The sequence below is a fragment of the Culex quinquefasciatus genome, chromosome 3, assembly GCF_015732765.1.
Source record: "Culex quinquefasciatus strain JHB chromosome 3, VPISU_Cqui_1.0_pri_paternal, whole genome shotgun sequence".
Taxonomy (NCBI): domain Eukaryota; kingdom Metazoa; phylum Arthropoda; class Insecta; order Diptera; family Culicidae; genus Culex; species Culex quinquefasciatus.
In genome coordinates this window covers 140,876,122-140,895,513 of record NC_051863.1, presented here as the reverse complement: position 1 = coordinate 140,895,513, position 19,392 = coordinate 140,876,122, and the positions used below count along the sequence as shown (strand labels likewise).

The 19,392-nt window shown below is 37.1% G+C and overlaps 1 protein-coding gene across 4 annotated transcripts in view; it reads right to left on the bottom strand.

Moving 5' to 3' along the window:
• LOC6033549 overlaps window positions 1–1,101 on the bottom strand; it is a 151,525-nt gene extending 150,424 nt beyond the window's left edge. For 3 of the 4 annotated variants that reach the window (XR_005278337.1, XM_038261786.1, XM_038261787.1), the window contains exon 1: window positions 863–1,100. The gene's annotated coding sequence lies outside the window, so the exon portion shown is untranslated. Of the gene's footprint in view, window positions 1–862 lie in introns of all 4 variants that reach the window. The other variant, XM_038261785.1, reaches the window with a different exon arrangement.
• Window positions 1,102–19,392: the final 18,291 nt, after the last annotated feature.

Genomic DNA, 19,392 nt, shown 5'->3' with positions numbered 1-19,392 from the left:
AAAATTAAGAATTTAAATATCTTAACCATGTAGGTGATTGATTCTCGTTTGATTTAAATTCACATAATAAGAGAAGGAGGTCCACCAACACAAATCTTCTTATGAGAACTCCTTTGAGGAGACGACCTATGGAAAGTCAAGTAAAATATTCTCAATGTATCTCAAACTCGATAATAATCAAAGGTGTTCCCCTTAGGAAATGGAGAAAACATCTTTTTTTTTTGTTAAATTGTAACTTTTATCCAAAACTAAACTAAATAAACAAAATGATTATCATGCGAAAAAACACGAAAAAATTTACCCGACTAGATTTCCTGAAGGGTTAAGATATTTTACCTTCAGTTTATGTAATCTTAATTTAACCCTTAATACAAAAAAAAATCCGCGAAATTTTCATTAACCGCTATTAATACATACTTTGAAATATATTGTAAATGTGTCAAATTAGATTGAAAAAGAGGGAATATTACACATTATCTGAGGTAAAATTTAACATTTTTTCCCCATATTGAACATTACCATGATGGTTTTCACTGTGTAATGCTTCTAAAACCAATGCCACTTTTTCTCCGAAACTAAAAAAAAAAACGAAACTATTGGCACTACGCCCCCCCGGGGCATGGCCTTCCTCTAACGTGGGATTTCTGCTCCAGCGCCTCTGACGAGACAGGAGAAACCGGGACCGACGTTTTACTTCACCATCCGATAGAAGCTCAGTGGATAAGGCGGGAATCGAACCCGCGTCTCATAGCATCATCGGGATCGGCAGCCGAAGCCGCTACCCCTGCGCCACGAGACCCACTTTTTCTCCTCCATATCCAATTACTCGCCCCCCAAAAACCAATAAAATAAAACTATTTACCTATTCCGTATTAACGTTCTGCTCGCCCGCGCTTTAATGAAGAATCCGAACCACCATAAAACGGGCAAAACTTGGTCAAGCGTGGTGCTAGCTCGCTTAGCTAATTTGATTATTTTTCGCCAACACGCGCCCTTGTTCCATCCACTCGTTGGCTGCTACGCGCCGCACGTGTCACTTATAACAAATTCCAAACTCAATATGTTTTCTCCAAGTATCACTCAGCCACTCGCCGTAACCTGGACCTGGACTGGACCTGGAGAATTCTTCACAAACAACTCTTTCTTCCGCTATTCACGATTCGACCTGCTGCTCCACACAAATCGTACCACGCTGGGAAATTTCTTTTCAGCATCCACTACCAACCGTAATGCAAAGAAATTATCCTCAATTTTCACTTTCCGCCCGTTGGTTTTTCCTTTTAGTTTCTCTGTTTGTACCCCAACGCTGACATTCAGCCTCCGGTTGTGCACCACACTATGTAACTAAATCTGCCTTCAGTCGGTCTCACTAGCACTCTATTTTTTGCCCGCTTTTTTCCACGCCGCTCTATTGTAAGAGCAAATACAGCCACACACAAAACCAGCAGCTTCAAAGTCGACAAGCCCGAGAAAAGTTGCCACAATTTTTCATTTCTCCGTTCTTCACTTGATTATGTACTTCCTCAGTTATACATAACCTATAAATCTCCATCAACACACAACTGTTGAACCCCAACATCCACTACGAGAGTAATACACACACCGACCGCCACAATCCACTCAGACCATCGGGGGATGCATTTCCATCCGAGTTTTCCGCAGAGTTCAGCCGGGTTTTCCGCGCGTCCTGCTGCGATCCCAGAACCCAGGGGTAACCTGAAGACCCACTTCCAGCGATGGTGACTCTATGTTTATGTGTGTGTCTACTAACACCTCCAAACCACTACCCTTCTACCAACTCTTAGCGCCAGGTGGTCCACGGAACGCGGAGCGACGAGGATTTTCCGACCGAACGCGACCAAAGTACATCTCAGACTGAATTGAGGGAAACTCAAAATTCGTGGACCAAGATTACCCCCCGAGAAAAGCTCGCACCACGAGGGAGTGAGCTTTCCCTGGTAATCATTTTCTCTCTCGTCGAAGTAATCCGGCAGTGGAATCTGGTGGTACACTGCTGATAGGAAAGCTCTGCGGGAAAATGAGAGGAGAGTGAGAGAGTTTCGTTGGGTTTTTCTCGCTCTCTGTTTGGCTGATAAGAGGACTTAACGAACGCAAACGGCCGCTTACAGGTGGTTTTTCTTTAGAATCAGGGCCAAACACATAAGTGAATTTCAGGGGAAAAGGATATGATATTATTGGAAAAAGCCTAGCAATGCGGAGAACGGTCATGTTTATTTGGTTTGCTCAGAACCTTCTTCACACTTCAATAAAATAATAAATTTAGAATGATTGTGTGGACATTAGGGTGCCCAGAATATGGGATTTTTTCTCAAAACTTCGCTCCACAAGCTGAATAATGTTCCTTGGGCTATTTTAGGACTTTGGGCCAAATATGAGCAAAATCGGTTAACATTTACCCATTGATACTCGGGGGTGAAGTTTGTATGGGAAAAATCAAAAAATGTATGGAAACCCCAATTTTCTAACGGTTTGGTCTGCACGGTGCGCTACTTACATCCAAATATTCCCAAAAGTGAGATTCTCATTGGAAATTGAATGCTCTACAACTTTGTAGAACATACCAAAGCTGTAAAACTTAATCCTGAAAAGTTATTAGCGATTTCAAAAAGTCATTTTTGTATGAAAAACATTTGTTTCGCCAACTTTAGGCTCGGGTATCAATGGGTTAATCTCAACCAATTTCACTCAAAATTTGCACAGATGCTTAAAATAACCCAATAAACCGTTTCCGCTTGTGGAGCAGGGGGTCATTTTTTCTGGGCACCCTAGTGGACATGCTTGGAAATATACAACAATGACGTTATATTTCTGAAATAAAACATGTGTTTATTTCAGACATATAATCATTGTTTGTGAAGAGGTATCAAGGCAACCGAAAAGAAAAAAAATGAAAATCGCTCCCGAACTTCTCCAAGAAAATCAATCAATTGATGATTATTTGTGAATTTCCTTGTCAGCACCACTTAAAATTATTTGTTTCGCTTTGTTTACACACATTGTTCATCACCAAAAAGTGACAGGTCATTTTTTGACGAGTGACGTTACTTTTGCAAGTATGTAGTGAAAAAGATGTTCCGCTGAATTATTTATCAAGATGATAAAATTTTTAGATTCCTTTTACCGATCTTTCGTGCGCGAGAGAGGAGAGTCATGTTCTCTCCGGATTTTTTTCTTTTGATGAATTCAATTTTTTTCTTTTGATGATGATTCTTCCATCGCTGATTGAGTTGAAACCTAAAAAAATCTTTTAAGGGTGCAGCAACCACAATTTTTGGTTGGTTTTCCCTCGGTTGCTGACTGAAGCTTGGAGGTGTTGTATTCTTTGCAACTTTTTGTCGCTGATTCAACGGCAACTGTTGCAGATATGGGAACAATCGAGCAGATCCCGCTCCCGGTGACGCCAAAGCAGGAAAATCCACGTCCGTGTATGCTGGTGGTGTTTTGCGACGATTTGGTTGATGCCTCGTCGTCGCTTGCTGCCGAATTTTTACAAACTCAGCACGTTTTGGGTTGCTCCGACTCTTGGTCGAATGGTCGCCACCGCAATTGAAGCATTTAGCTTCAATATTCTCGTTGACATTGCGTCACGTCACGGTGCACTGGACGATAACGTTCCCAAGTCACGATGATGTTGAAAATTGCCCGAACTGCTTTCAGCTCAGACGGCGCTGTCGATCCTTTCTCGAGATCACGATACTTGATGTCCTTGTTGTGTCGTCATCTTGAAGACTTCGATCACATTCAACTGAAGAGTTTGTAGCTCTTCTTTCAGCACACTCACATCCATGTCGTACAGGCCAAGGAGGACCTGTTTCATGGGGCGTATACCTGGATCGTCATGGCTGTAGTATTCAATCTTTGTGTTGTTCAGGAAATCCCGAACGTAGTTGTAATCCTTTCTGATAGGTAGCAGAATTTTGAGTCCATCAGCACACAAGCGAATGGAAGCTCGTAAAGCACCAGATTTGATAAACCCGGTCAGCCACTTTCGCACCGAATCCGATGACGATGTTTTCACAAAAATGGGTGGCAACTTTTCCCGTCGTTCAAATTTTCCTTCTCGCTCACGTCCACAGAGAGGGTAGCGAACTGGTTTCCAGACGAATTTTGAGCGGTTTTGAAGGTAGCGCATCAGCATTCTTTAACTTCTTCAAATCTGCCGATCCTACTGATGAGGACCGCCTCTTTTTCTTGCCGTTAGGCATTTTTTGCACTTTTTAGCACTTATTTGGTGTTTGAGGGACACACGTCTGACTCGCTGATCAGCAAATTGCAGACTATGCACAGCACCCAAGGAAGTTGTTGTCTTCTTATTCCAAAATTGACAAACTTACGGACCCAATCCTGCTAGAATGTTATTTTAAAAATAGGCTTATTTTGTTGTAAATCGCTTAGTAGACAGTACTTTAGGGGATGAATAAAAAATTATATCGATAGTTCCCGTAGTTTCGAAAGTACTAAAATATCGGTAACAAAAATCTTGGTGCAAAAGCTCTGGTTGATGTGCACCGTTAAGTCATAGACAAAACGAAACAATAATGATAGATTAGCAAAAATGGTTCAAATCTTCTAATCATTCTGTAAGTGAATGATCCGTCTGTTTGCTGCTCTGAACTAATTTATCCATTAACTTAAGGGAGGAACTATATCACAAATAACTTTTCCACAGCTTCTCAGGCTGGAATGGAAATTGCTCCTCCCGCAGAAACGTGCTCCCCTCTATTCCACCGAGAGCCTCCGTTACACGGGGCGAAATCTGCGGCCAGCGCGGTTCCGGCTGTTGTCGGTGCTTTTCCACCCCGCAAAAGTTTACTTTTCCATTTGGAACGTCGTGAATAAATGATAGCGACTGGCGGCTGGTGTCTAATGGCTTCACGATATTCTTGTCTGCTGGCTTTCCTTTTGTGTTCAACCGTAGCTGAAGCGGCGCAAAGTCTAGGAAAAGTGGGTAATTCCGACTCCCTCCGCCAGGTACAACTTCGCGGTGCTACAGGTCATAAAAATGCTTGTAAAAATGGCTCACTTTTCTATCGCAAGCTGAAGAAGGTTGACGTTCGGTGGTGCATCTTTGCGCCGTTGAAGGAAACTCAATTTGCTCGGTCATCCAACAGGATGTTCTTTTTTAAACATCTTTGGCTACACTTCCGAACGATGATGATAAGACGTCAAGGTTCCTGGATCTGACGGCATTGTAAGTATTATATTCCGTGGAATCGTATTACCGCGAAAATGGGAAAAAGATGGAACGATAACAAAGGCTGCATTAGGCAGAGAGGACTTACTCTACTTGGACAAGTCAAGGGATAAGCATAAGCATATTTTTTTTGGAGTCTGAAATAAAAAAAAATAGATAAAAACAAACTTATGCATAATTCATTGTCTTTTCAAATTACAAAAAAGCTTTGTACAAAAAAAAAAGCTTGAACATTCAAAACACATTGAAAATATTATCCTGAATATTCTCAATTATTTGTAACCATGATAGTCCTAGGTTTGGTATTTTGAAAGTTAAATAAAACTCCACAAAATGAAGGGTTTTGTTAACCCATAAAACACATTTTTGCATGTATTTTAGCTCACAAAATAAATTAAATGATATAAGACAGGCCCATTTATGGTTACTTTCTAGAAAGCATCACAGAGCAACAAGTACTTTCCTGGAATGATTTTCAATTTTAGATGGTCTGTTCTTTGCTTTCATATTGAGACATTTGCTCGAATAAGGGAAAAGGCTTCTTTTTCAAAATTGATGCAAACAAGTTAAAACTTTAGCATTAGCATTAGCATTAGCATTTGGAGGACGCCCCACCACCGGAAGGCTCCACAACGCTTATTCCACTGTTTGGTCTGGTTGTATTAGACCCTCATCCTGATGCAAACAAGTTAAAACTTCCGCTATAAAAAAATAATGTCAATTAAAATTTTTAGGAAAAAATCTCTAAACATAAATTGATCAAATTGGTTTATATCCATAAGGCTTTCTAGGCCCAGTGAAAAAAATATAATTTAACCCAAAAATGACGAACTTCTCGTCACAGTGTCCTGATGCAAACATTGATCGAGCTCGAGCTGTCACTGCCCTGTGAAGTATGTTTTCTGACATATCGGGCGGCCAGTCAAAAAAACCAGCTAGAAATCGCCTGACAAAAAACTTTTGCTAGAAAGAGATAGGAAACCTGATGCAAACAAACGTCCAGCTGTAATGTAAACATACTTTGAATGTATTGGTAAATCTCTGACTAGAAAGCCTTATATCGTAAATTTCACATGTTAAATTCAAGAAAATCAGTTCTTAAGTGATTTAATTAACTGAAATTGGAATCCGTCTATTTGAAAAAAAAAATCAATAGAGAATGTAATATTGGGATATTTACCTTTGGTATTTTGAGTTAACATTCATCATCGAAATTAAAGTTTCTAAAGATGCAATAGACATTCTCTACCAACTGAAGTTAAAATCTCATATTTTTTTCAAAAAGTGCCTAATAAACGTTTTTTAATTATTGGCAGAAAAAATAATGTTATTACCGACATTAAATATATTTATTTTTACAGACCCACTCTGAAATTTTTTTGTAATTATTTTTCTCGAAAGAATATTAACCAAATTTACTCAAAATAAAAATTCGGTAAACCTGTGTCATAAGACACTGTTTTGTCCCGATCTCTCTTTGATTTTTAATTAAGAATTTTCCTACTATTTTACTTAAGTCCTCCATAACGGTCTCTACAATTTTACAGCTCTTTGGCGTTTTTTTAATTTTATTATTTTGTATCTTTGTGATACAAGTTTAAGAGCGTAACAATTTTCAACAAAGCTCAATAGCATATTTTATTATCGGAGGAAGATAACAAGCCTATCTCAATGGCTCAGATGATCTACGCATCGACTTGCAATTCAAAGGTCGAGGCTGAAGCTTGAACAGAAGTTGAAACTGTTCTAACTACTGATACTGATTGATACCATCAATCCAAGCCACTTCCGCACTTGACAAGGAAAAATAAAATCGTTCAATTACACTAACTTTGCAATCAAAACAAACTAAACTGTCCCGCCAAGTTGTTCGAACAAACTTACACAAACACTTTTTTTTCCCACACCCACCCACACACGTCCCAAACACAAAGTCGTCTGTTTCTTTTCAAACAAATCTTTATCTTATCGTCGTACACTCAATTTCCTCCCTATCCTTTGTATTGTGTGTGTGTCCATTCCAAGGAGACGTGTCAATCCTCAATGATCCTGACACAGAGATTTTCTTCAGAGCTTTTTTTTTACTTCATCTCTGTTTTCCACAGCCTTGCCGCTTTCACGCTCAAGTTCACCTTGTTGAACGTGTGACTTATTTCCCAGCCACTGACTGACGGCTGGAAAACCGAGAGAGAGAGAGAAACAAAAACGGACACGGACAAATAAATTTCGCTTAATGCGATGTCATCTTGGCAGACATCAATCTCTCGACTCACCTGTCCATTTCGTCAGTTAATCCTCATCAGGTTTTTTTTCTATTTTTTTTACAGCAGGACAGAGCATTTAGAAAAAGATAAATATAGCTGCATTTTTCATGTCTGATTTCTGTGCATGGCATTGTCAAATTTTATCTGAGATTTTTAAATTTCCAGCTAAACTTACCACATTAAAATTAAATAATTCCTTACATCGATAGGGTTGACAGGTCATCAAATTTTACAAAAAAATCAAAAAAGTCTTAGATTTAATAACATTTCTGCCAGAGTGGCCAGAGTTGCCAGATCTTCCATATCTTTTACTCGGTACAAATTTCATCCAAAAAAATACCTTATCAATAATCTTCCGGACTTCAGCATAACTTTTGAAGTACTTTAAAAAACTTGTTTTAATTTTAAATTGGCACCTTTGACCGAGCCACGTAGCCCAGTGGTAACGCTTCCGCCTCGTAAGCGGTAGATCGGGGTTCAAATCCCGGCTCGGACCAACACAACTGGTGATCTTTTCCCTTCTGGAATCGATTGCTTAGTAAAGGGAAGGTAGTGTATCGTCACAAACTGGACCTTATCACGACACCTTAGGGAGGCGACCTATGGAGTGTTAACATTAACCTCAACATGTTAACATTAAGTTGATTAATGCCTGTCACTGAATCCGCTTTGTAAATGCCGGCCCCGATACTCTTCAAGGGTGTTCCCCTCAGGAACAGGGAAAGATTTACTTTTTTACTTACCTTTTGGATCCTAAACCGGATCGAAAAACACCAACATTTATGTACCCTGTACTTAATCTATAAAAAGTTCATCTATCACACTAAGGTATCAGGAAATTACAAATGTATGTTCCATATCCAGAGTACTGTTTTGTAATGACATGGTAGACCTTTAAGATTTCGAGGTGAAAGTACTTAGTAAAAATTCATTTGAAAATGATAGAATGAAATCAACATATGACTATTTTGATACAAACTTCTAACAAAATTGTAAAAAAAAATCACTCGATAATGTTTTCAATGAAAATTTCGAATTCGATTATCACAATGCCACAGTGTTCGGAATGGCAAAATTAAGTGGAATAAATTGATAATTCCTTTATTTGACGTCCTAGCCAAATGGTGTCTTCCGAAGAGTTGTTGTACTTGATAAGGGTTATCTTTTGAAGTTATTGACATACAGGGTGTCGACCTTCCAGAGTGTCAACCAAAAACTAAATTTGTTGGATGACGTTTTAGGGCTTTGGTGTCTTCGACAAATTTGTAGAGGAGAAAATTTCATGAAAGTTTGTCGAAGGCGCCAAATTTTTAGCTCTTAATCTACTCGAGATATACGTCATTTTTGCAAAAATGGTCCAAAAAGCACTTTTTTGGTGATAACTCAAAATGTTAGCATTTTAGCGGCCTACTATGTTCCGAAGAGTTGTTTATGACATAAAATCACACATCTTTGCCGAAGACAGCAAAATTTTTTGAGCCTTTATTGAGGAGTTATAACCATTTTTTGGTGATTTTGAGCCTATTGTCAAGTTGCTATGTTTTCAAAATGGCGCATTTTGGCGCAAAACCGAACAATGCACCTGAAAGTACTCACTTTCAACTACATTTCCTGAAAATATCTCCGTGTCTATCGGTGTCTATTTTTAGATAACTCAATTTGAATTTGACGGTTTTTAATCAATTTATTTATAATTTTTAAGCGGAATCTTATTGAAAACATTGTAATAATCGGTAAAATGAATGGTAAATTGATAGATTTTTATGGAAAATACATTATTTATGCTTTAATTATGACACACATTTTAGAATTATGAATAAAAACATATTAAGCCCAAAACTTATGTAAGTTAAAATTTTAAGTAATTGTTCGTATTTGAAATTAAGTATTTTCTTTTATACTTGGTCAATTCAGAAAGGTTGTCGTATTTTTTCATAGACAAAGTATTTTCCATAAAAATCGATCAATTTACCCTTCAATTTACCGATTATTACCACGTTTTCAATAAGATTCCACTTAAAAAATTATAAATAAATTGATTAAAAACAGTCAAATTCAAATTGAGGTATCTAAAAATAGACACCGATAGACACGGAGATATTTTCAGGAAATGTAGTTGAAAGTGAGTACTTTCAGGTGCATTGTTCGGTTTTGCGCCAAAATGCGCCATTTTGAAAACAACTTGAAAATAGGCTAAAAACCACCTAAAAATGGTTATAACTCCTCAATAAAGGCTCAAAACATTTTGCTGTCTTCGGCAAAGATGTGTAATTTTATGTCATAAACAACTCTTCGGAACATAGTAGGCCGCTAAAATGTTAACATTTTGAGTTATCACCAAAAAAGTGCTTTTTGGACCATTTTTGCAAAAATGACGTATATCTCGAGTAGATTAAGAGCTCCAAATTTGGCGCCTTCGACAAACTTTCATGAAATTTTCTCCTCTACAACTTTGCCCAAGACACCAAAGCCCTACAACGTCATCCAACAAAGTTAGTTTTTGGTTGACACCCTGGAAGGTCGTCACCCTGTATGTCAATAACTTCAAAAGACAGCCCTTATCAAGTACAACAACTCTTCCGAAGACACCATTTCGCTAGGACGTCAAATAAAGGAGTTATCAATTTATTCCACTTAATTTTGCCATTCCGAACACTGTGCAATGTTGACCATAGTCAACATAAATAACTTGGTAAACTTACTCGCCAAGCTTACACGGATAGAAACCCTGTAAGCAAATCCAGTAACTCTGCGTTGGCAAATTTGTAAACATCGAATTGCTTCCAAAATTACCAAAAAACATTCTCGATTTCGTTGTAAATATTATCAAAATCGACAACATTGTTCCCAAAATCGATTTTTTTATGATTTTGGAAACATTTCAATGTTGTCAAATCCGACAACACAGAAGGACCAGATTTGCTTACCGGATTTCTATCCGTGTAATATTGTTACTTGATCTAATTTATAACCAGTAGCGTGACCAGGCTGTTACAGATCAACATTCTTCTTAGGTTAACAGCATTCAACAAAAGGAATAGTTTTTGAATGAATTCCCCATATTCTGCGCGTTCATAATGCTGAGGGTCAATCAATTCTGCAGCGAGTCAAACTTTGCAGCTGCCATTCCATTAGTTTCTTTGTTCAAAAGAAAGCAATCAAGTTCAAATTCCCCTGATAGCTGATATTTTACTCGTTAATCAATTTAGTGCTTTGCAGGAATCTCAACTCTGCCGTCCAACTCCTTGTTCATTCGTAGAAGAAACCCTTTGGCAGAGATTTGCACGCAGCAATCATCGGATTGGTTTTCGTAACGAGCTGTAAGAAGAAGAAGAATAAACCCCTCAATCCGATAAATCTCCTCAGACTTGCACATATGATGCCATCAGCTGTTGAGCGAAGGACAGGCAGGAAAAGTGGCAAGGTTTCTGGGAAATTGAAACAGTTTAAATGGAGTTCACTTTGAGTCTATATTGAGTCAAGGGAGCATGCATATTGCATTGCCCGGACGGCTTCTCCTTCGATACGAAGGAATTGTGAGCCTTTTTCAAAGGGCTTCGCCGAAGAAAGGCTAACGTTCCCGTGAATAATAGATTGATTGACTCTACGTCAGCAATATCTTCGCTTCGGGTAGGCCAGCTTCAAGGAGCAAGGAGTTTATTTATAAACTTTGATACGTGTAGCAGCAGCACTGCAGAGAAGCGAGATAAACTATTTTTAGTGAGATATCATTTATTGATGCATTTTCATATCCACGAGGCATGTTTCGGAAGGCTTAGGCATTTCTCACTCGAAGAAACTTTCCAGTCAACAATGCTAACTCGAGCGCACCCAATATCCTTCAACACAACGTTGGACTTTTGATTGAAGTTGAACCATCTGGAAGAACTATCCACATAACCAATTTAAACAAGTTCCGCAGCAGTGCTCGAGCATTGATTGCCAATTTGCAGCCCACATCCACAGGGTAGTGGTACAGGATGAGAGCACTTTGGATTGAGTATTTCCTCGGGTAACGAACGTGATGTCATCTTGGTTTCACGTGGAAATTCAACAGACAGTTTAGTGAAAGATGCTGCCAGCAAGAGCATTTAGCAAAGAAGTTAAATAGTTAAATTTAAGCCTGTATAGTATTTAAAAAAAAAAACTTAAATTAAACACCACTACAACACTGAAATCTTTTTGTATTTTGTGTAAGCGTTCGAAAAATACAAAAAAATAAGATTTAAATTTAAATTTTTCATGAAAGATAGAATAAATTTGGACAGAAATAAATTTAATTTTTTTTTATTTAAATTTTATTCAATTGATCATACAATCTATAAAAAATAATGAAACATTTTTAACCTTCCTTTTTTCATATTCTGAAACATTACACCGCACCATCGGAAATCCGGACTGTGAACGCCCGGAAGCAAGCGCCCGCCATTATTCTTGGAAAGGAAATTCTATCGGAACCATCGCTTCGTTTGGTGAAGCAAAATGTCGCACGAAATTTTGTTGGCTAACGCGTTGAATCTCTGTTCTTTTGAGGGTAAGGGTGCTAAAAATTGAATCAGTTGAAACAGAACACTTTTTTTTGCAATTTTGAGGCTTTTGGAAACTCTACCCTCCTTTCGTCAGAAATGATTTCAACAAAAGGAAATGTTGGAAAGAGCCTGAGGTGATTTTCTGGTAACACAATTTTGGTGCAATCAATGAATTAACTAGGACTAGGAATATTATTTTTGGGAACACCGTCGTTGTTTCAGAGCTTAAACCTTGTTTCGAGAAATCAAAACCAATATTGTGTTCTAGAAATGCTTGGGGCTTTGAATCAGTCACCTTTCTAAATATTGTATTGATATTGATTGATAAGGATATCCATTGCCAGAAGCAAATAGTCTACCAGCGTCAAAAAAATTGTATAAAATTCAGATTTTTTTTCATCTTTTGTCATCAACAAGGTTCTGATGAGCCAAGGTTTTTGTTACAAATATTTAGTATTTTTAAAACAACTATCGATGTAATTTTTTGTAATGTAATAATTATGAAGAATTGAGAAAAACAAAATGAGGGGACCATTAATATATAGTCAGGCCGTATAGTTCTTCAATGTCTGCTCAAATATAAATTCTTCTATTCAAACATGACTTTTTCCTCAAAATGTATTTTACATAGAAGGAATCTCACACCATTTTAAACATTTGAAATATTGAAATGTTATTGCTTTAACAGCTAAATTTTAATGTGGCTTCCACAAAAATGCACAAAATGATTCCGTCCCCTCAAATAGCTTGTCCTTTTCGATTCAACGTATCAGATATCAGACATCGCTCTCACTTGGCAAAGCGATTCACCGTCGACTCAATGGAACCGTTCGCCTTCATTTCAGCACCAGTTCCATTTTGGTGATGTCAGAATTAATTGATTCAATATGATACAATTTCCCGTCCAATTTCCGTTCCCTCCCGACACAGTCCCACACCTGGCCTGGGCTGCTGCTGGTCTAGTCTGGTAATGGAACCTTTGATGAAGAAAACGCCAAAAGCAGAGACACCTTCGCACCGTCGGCGAACTTTCGTCCTTGACTATCGTTGAATATGAGCAAGTTTTACATTATCGGAAGTGAAGTCGTGACTGAAGCAAATATTGAGAATGTTAGTTCATGTAAATTGATAAAATAATTTTTATAACTAGGGACTTTAACTTGTTTCAAAATTTCTAACAGTGAGGAAATTCAAATGACGTTATTGAAAGCACTTCCTCATTCCACAGAGGTTAGTTCACAAAACGCCAAAAAAAGCACTCTCTATCAGTCCCGTTAACGAAGCTAATTGATCCAAACACGCGGACAAAGCGGACCGTCCTGCCTCCGCAGGCGCAGATCGGCTTTTCATGCAGCGAACGCGCCACTAATTGATGCTCAATTTTCCCGTTCATCAAGCTTAATTACGGTTAACTGGAACGTAAAAAATCGCTTAATCGTCTGGCGGCACGCAGCCAGTCACAGGAGGGGGGGGGGGTAATGTTGTGCATTAAACGGTATACTGTTTTGAGAGTGTCACTCATCAATGTAATGGTTGTTTATAAGTTGATTATAATGTTTGCAGTAGTTGAATTGTACCCCGCCGAATAAAATATTTCTAGATTAAATTTTCAGAACCATTTATTCGCTTAGAAAAACGATTCTTTCAATTTCAAATTGTTTTAAGCATTGCACTTTTTTTTGCTCCTTGAGAATTTTGTTTTATTCATTTTAATAAATTTAATGTTTTCTTAAAAAATATATATACAGTGCAGACTCGATTATCCGAAGGCCTCGGAAAAAAAATCACTTCGGATATTCCAAAATTTGGAAAATCAAATCACGAAAAAAAATTGTTTTGTTGTTTTATTTTTTATTGCTGAGTTTAACTATGGCCCCTTAACTACACTGAAGTGATTTGGAATTTTTAATTTCAAGATGGCGGTGACGAAATATTGAAAAAATGCATCCTATTATGTAATAGGCAATCAACAATTCAAATTTGACTAAAATTGGGTCGCATAACTGGAATTTGATGTTTAAAACAAAAAAAAAGAAGAAAACGAAAAAAATATTTTTTGTTCGTGATTCGATTATCAGAAGTCCCCTACAAACCTTCGGATAATCGAACTTTTTTTGTGTCCCGCGTACCAATTTTGAATGATCATGTAAAATAGCCCTATTTTAAGAATGTTTATTTTTTACTTCTGTATGCTAATCTATTTTTTTTTTGTATTAATACAAAACTAAATATTGATCCATAATTTGATCTCCATTATACGGCACAAATATTTTGTCCAGAAAATTGTCTGATTAAAAATTTCTATGTGTTTCTATGTGAGTTGCTGAGATATTGCCATGCAAAGATTTAAAAACAGGAAAATTTATGTTTTCTAAGTCTCACCTAAACAACCCACCATTTTCTAAGGTCGATATCTCAGCAACTAATGGTCCGATTTACAATGTTAAAATATGAAACATTCAGGAAATTTTCCGATCTTTTCGAAAACAATATTTTCAAAAAAAAATTTAATCAGGACTATCATTCAAAAGGGCGTAATATTAAATGTTTGGCCATTTTGAATTGGAAGTCCTGATTTAAATTTTTTGAACAATATTTTCGGATAGATCCGAAAATTTCACGAATGTTTCATATTTTAACATTGTAAATCGGACCTTTAGTTGCTGAGATATCGACATTAGAAATTGATGGGTTGTTTGGGTGAGACTTAGAAAACATCAATTTTCCTGTTTTTAAATCCTTGCATGGCAATATCTCAGCAAATAAGGGTCGTCTCAAAAAAGTTCAAAAAAGCAAATTATAGAGAATTTTCTCAGCTTTTCAAAAATATTCTTTTCAAAAGTGTTTGCCCTATTTTTAAAAAATGAATAACTGCGATTATTTAAAAAAAAGTTACGTAAAAATGGCTATAACTTGAAAACGGTGCACTTTATCAAAATTTCACTAAAGTACTCTTTTATTGCAAGTTCGATTTTACATCGCAAAATGAAGTTGAAAAATTTTTGGGACCAATATTTAAATTTTTGAAAAAATCAGTATTGATTCAAAAAATCATAACTAGGTCAAAGATTTTTGGCTCATTCCGGAAATTTCTGAAAAGTTGGCATTCCCTTAAAACATATCAGAAAAAATAGTGTTTTTTTGCAAATCAAGTTTTAGAGGCAAATAGTAAAATTAAAAATCACCAAACATTTGCAAAATGGCTTCTTTGGGCATACCGAAGACACCAAAAAAGTTTAAGCGGGATTAAAAAATAATTTTTTTTTTAAATGGCAAAAATGTTTTTAAAAATAGCAGAAAATAAAAAAAAACATTTCTACATTTTGCCCTTCAAACTCATTTGAGCATAAAATTTGGCCCACCATCCAAAAATTTTGGGCACTCCTGATTTAAATTGATTGTTAGTTTTCCACTTGTGTGGTCTAATTTGTTCCTCATTGAACTGAATGTCAAAATACCACTCTAAATAAAATATTGATTGGTTCTTGTGAAAATAACTCTGATTCTGAAGTGCAATATACTGACACACAGACTTGTGTTCATTTATTGATTTTGAGTCATTTTGTGAAGATAAAGTGTGTTTTTGCATGATATTTTTTTTATTTTCTAAGTCGTCAACACAGTTAAATTGAAATATTTTGCTTACTTTATTATGTGGAACTTTATTTATTCGGTTTTTCTTACTTGACCAGAAGTCAATATATCGTCGCTTGTGTGCTATCTTGTGACACGTCCTATCTTTTTACAGCAGACGTGTCACAAGATAGCACACAAGCGACGATATAATTACAAAAATCGGCATCAATACCAAATTAATAGATAAAAACTCAAAATGAATTGAAAAACCAACGAGAGTAAATTTATACTTTTTATCATGACACAAATGGAAATGTAACGAGCCATTATCATGCATTTTGCCAATTATATCGATCCACATACGCAAACTGCAACTGCACTTTTTACTGCAAACTATAAACCAATTACTAAATCAACAACCGCTCTATTCACTGATCAAATCAGTAAATTGAATAATATCGGTCCGATAGGCTAGATACTACAGCGAACTGTACTGAAGTTAGTTAGCCTTTCAATGAAACAACAGCCCGTGCATTCAACTATTGGCATTAATGATAGCTAATCCTATTAGCTTTATCAGAGGGTTGAAAAGGATAGTTTTAAATATGAGTTCCAGTGTGAATCATTTTAACAGCAGTTTGATTTTTTTCAACACTCCAATAATTTCTTTCGAACAAAAAAGCACTTTATTAATTACCCTGAATGACAACAACTGCAGAATAGACACGAGCAAATATTTTATTTAAATGCAATCAAATTGAAAGTGAATGAATTTACATGCAAGTTCCCCCATCCCCTCCTCCTCCTCCAGAGTCAACAACCGGTGCCCGTATCGCAGCTGGCCATTCCAAACAGAACCCTCCCGGATGGCGGCACGTTATGCAATATCGAGAACAGATACACCGTCGCGCGGGTTGTTTGTTTTTGCCACGGCGGGGTGGCGCTGCACAGGAATGGCGCCCTCTTGACTGTCCGTTCTGTCAACTCAACGGCGGTGGCAATATGAGAAAATGGGTTTTCATTTGGAAAATATGAATCCGCATAATGGAGATGTCTCTTTGCTTAAGGAGTTTGTGCTTTTTTGTTACAGTTTTTGTTCTATCAGCAGAAATCCTGAATATTAAAGACATTTGTTAGCCTTGATTTTGAAACTAAAAAAAACGAGTTCTAACTAAAATTCCATCAGTACTGAATCATATTTTGTCAATACCAAATCCATTCTAAGCATCATCATACATACATATATTTAAAAAAAAATATCCTGAAAAAGAAGAGTTTTCTGAAAAATCAAATCAAAATCTCTATTCCAAAAAACAGCAGGACTTTTTGAAAATTAAATTTGCCATTACTCTTGCTATATAAATGCTAGAGCTTTGAAATTTTTAGACATTAAATTTATAGTATAAATACACCTTTCACAAAACAAATAAACCTAGAACGACCCCTAGGGGAGCGTCCATAAAAAAAGTTACTTTAAAGGTATTGGGGTCATTTTCGACCCCAAACTTTAAAAAATCGTCAAAAATACAGTTTTTGACCGATTCCGGTTCTTTTGGTCACAAATGAAAGCTTAGGACGTCTTAGGAAACCTACCTGGAAAACCGGATTTGAACACTGTGGCCACCGAGAATCGGCTACAACTGAAAAAAGACCTTTTTGTGACCCCAACTTTGACGGCCTGTATCTCCGACAAATTTCAACCAATCAGGATGCTCCGGGTTGCATTCGACAGGTATTTACCTTTATTTTGACCACAAATATTAATATTAGGGCCAGGTGACCTACCGGTTCCGGAAATCCGGAACATCCGAAAAGTTCATGTTTTCCTGTTTTTCACGTATATGTGATACCAATTCTCTCATGATAGTTGAAATTGATCCATAAAACTTAATAAAAACACAATACACGATTACCAGAACCACTCTGGAGTGTTAGTGGCCACTTCCGGGTAACCTGGAACTGGTTCCCGGGTACTCGATGAACGGCCTACTTGGTTTTTTGTGAAAACCCATGATGTTGCAAGATACGTCCATCTTTGGCAATGCCGTTGTTCACTGAGCCATCCTAGCCAATCTGGAACCGGTTACCGGTGGCCCCTTGGGGACACTTCCGGAATATGAGAGAAACCCAATCATCCGATATATCAAACTTCATGAAATTGAAAGATATGTCATGACCGATAAAAACTGGTTCGAAGCTTCTTCTCAGTACTGAATAGATATTTTATGTTTCAATTGAATATTTATAATATCATAATTTTGCCAGTCACTTAAATAATTAACATAATAATATTAGGAGAAAATATAACGTCTTTTCTTACGCAAACCTCTCCTATTATTTTTCGGACAAATATTGACTGTCGTTTAGCAATTATAAACATCCGTCAGTGTTTTAAAAGCCTGTTCGAGCCACAAAGTTCAGTTTCAATCTCTACAGCAAACTTGCACAACAAAGCACACACACACACGTCAACCCCAAAAGAGCTGCATGACATAAAGCTTTATACTTTCCAGCCTGCTGACATTGTCGGCTGGCATTTACTTTCATCATCGTCATCATCTTCATCGCATCGTCGAGCGGGGGACGTTTTTTGAACTCGTCCGCATTTCGAACTAACCATTTTCGTCCTGTCGTCGAAGCAAGTTCCTGTAGCAAGCCAAACGTCGACTGTTCACCACTCATAAACAACCATGTGTCTGCTACGGTGACGGGAGAAGGAAAGTTTAAACCTTCACTAAGCATCAGTTGAAGGGTTCTCCAGAAAATTGATGATTTTTTTTCAGCTTTTAACTCACTTCTGATCATTTTACAACAAATTTAAACATTTTCTTTTATTTCAAACTGAATTTAAAAGATACATTTACAATAATAACTCAAGTTAAGTAATTTTACAGAGAATCCGTCCTACTTCCACCTTCCAGCCCGGTGCTTTTCCCTCACACGCATATGTTTTATAGTCAATCGGAGGGGTGGAAGTCTGCTTCTGCTACTACCTATACTGCAGGAAACTTGATAAGCAGATTGGCGCTGAAAAGTGATTTGCACTCCTTCCTGCTTTTTCGAGCTCCCAGCCCAGCTCGCTCAGAGTGTGAATGGTTGGGTGGTGGTGGAAGTAGCATGTCTGACGTTGATGTACCTACCCCATCTCAGCAGGCCGATATATATTTGGAAGGCGCGCGCAAAATTAAGCCTTACGGATGAGTGAAGTGACTGCTTTTTCGACTTGGGTGTGTGTGTGTCAGGGAAATACTTAGTTAAAATGGCTTTGAAGTTGAAGAGGAGTATGTATGGTAGGATACTTTAAAAGGCGGCAGTTAGGAGGCACGATGACAGCAATTCTTTAATGACACGTTAAATCGATGCCCGTGTGCTCTCTTGTACTAAGCTTGCTAGGATTCCTATCTTGATAGGTCAAGAGAGCACAAGAGTATCACAATTTATTTTTATTTTATTTTTATTTTATTTTATTTTATTTTTGTGTTATGCTGGAAATCCTCATTCAAAAGGCCGTAGCCGGCCCGTAGGAGTATGATATTAACCTAATGCAATATCCAGGAATTTTATTCCCTTTAGTTTACAACAATCAATGAGGAAACCATTGTAATTTTTCTAAGAAACACTATGGCAAGATCAAATCTTAAATTAAAATATGAGCTTGATGTGCAAATTAAGGACAACATTTTCATTGGCGCAACACACACTGAATAAAAACGATTTAAAAAAATAGAGAACGTGAATCGATACTGCGTCCAATTTTCTTCAAAATGAGTCTGGATTAATCTTCTACCATTCATTGTTCCAGAATCAC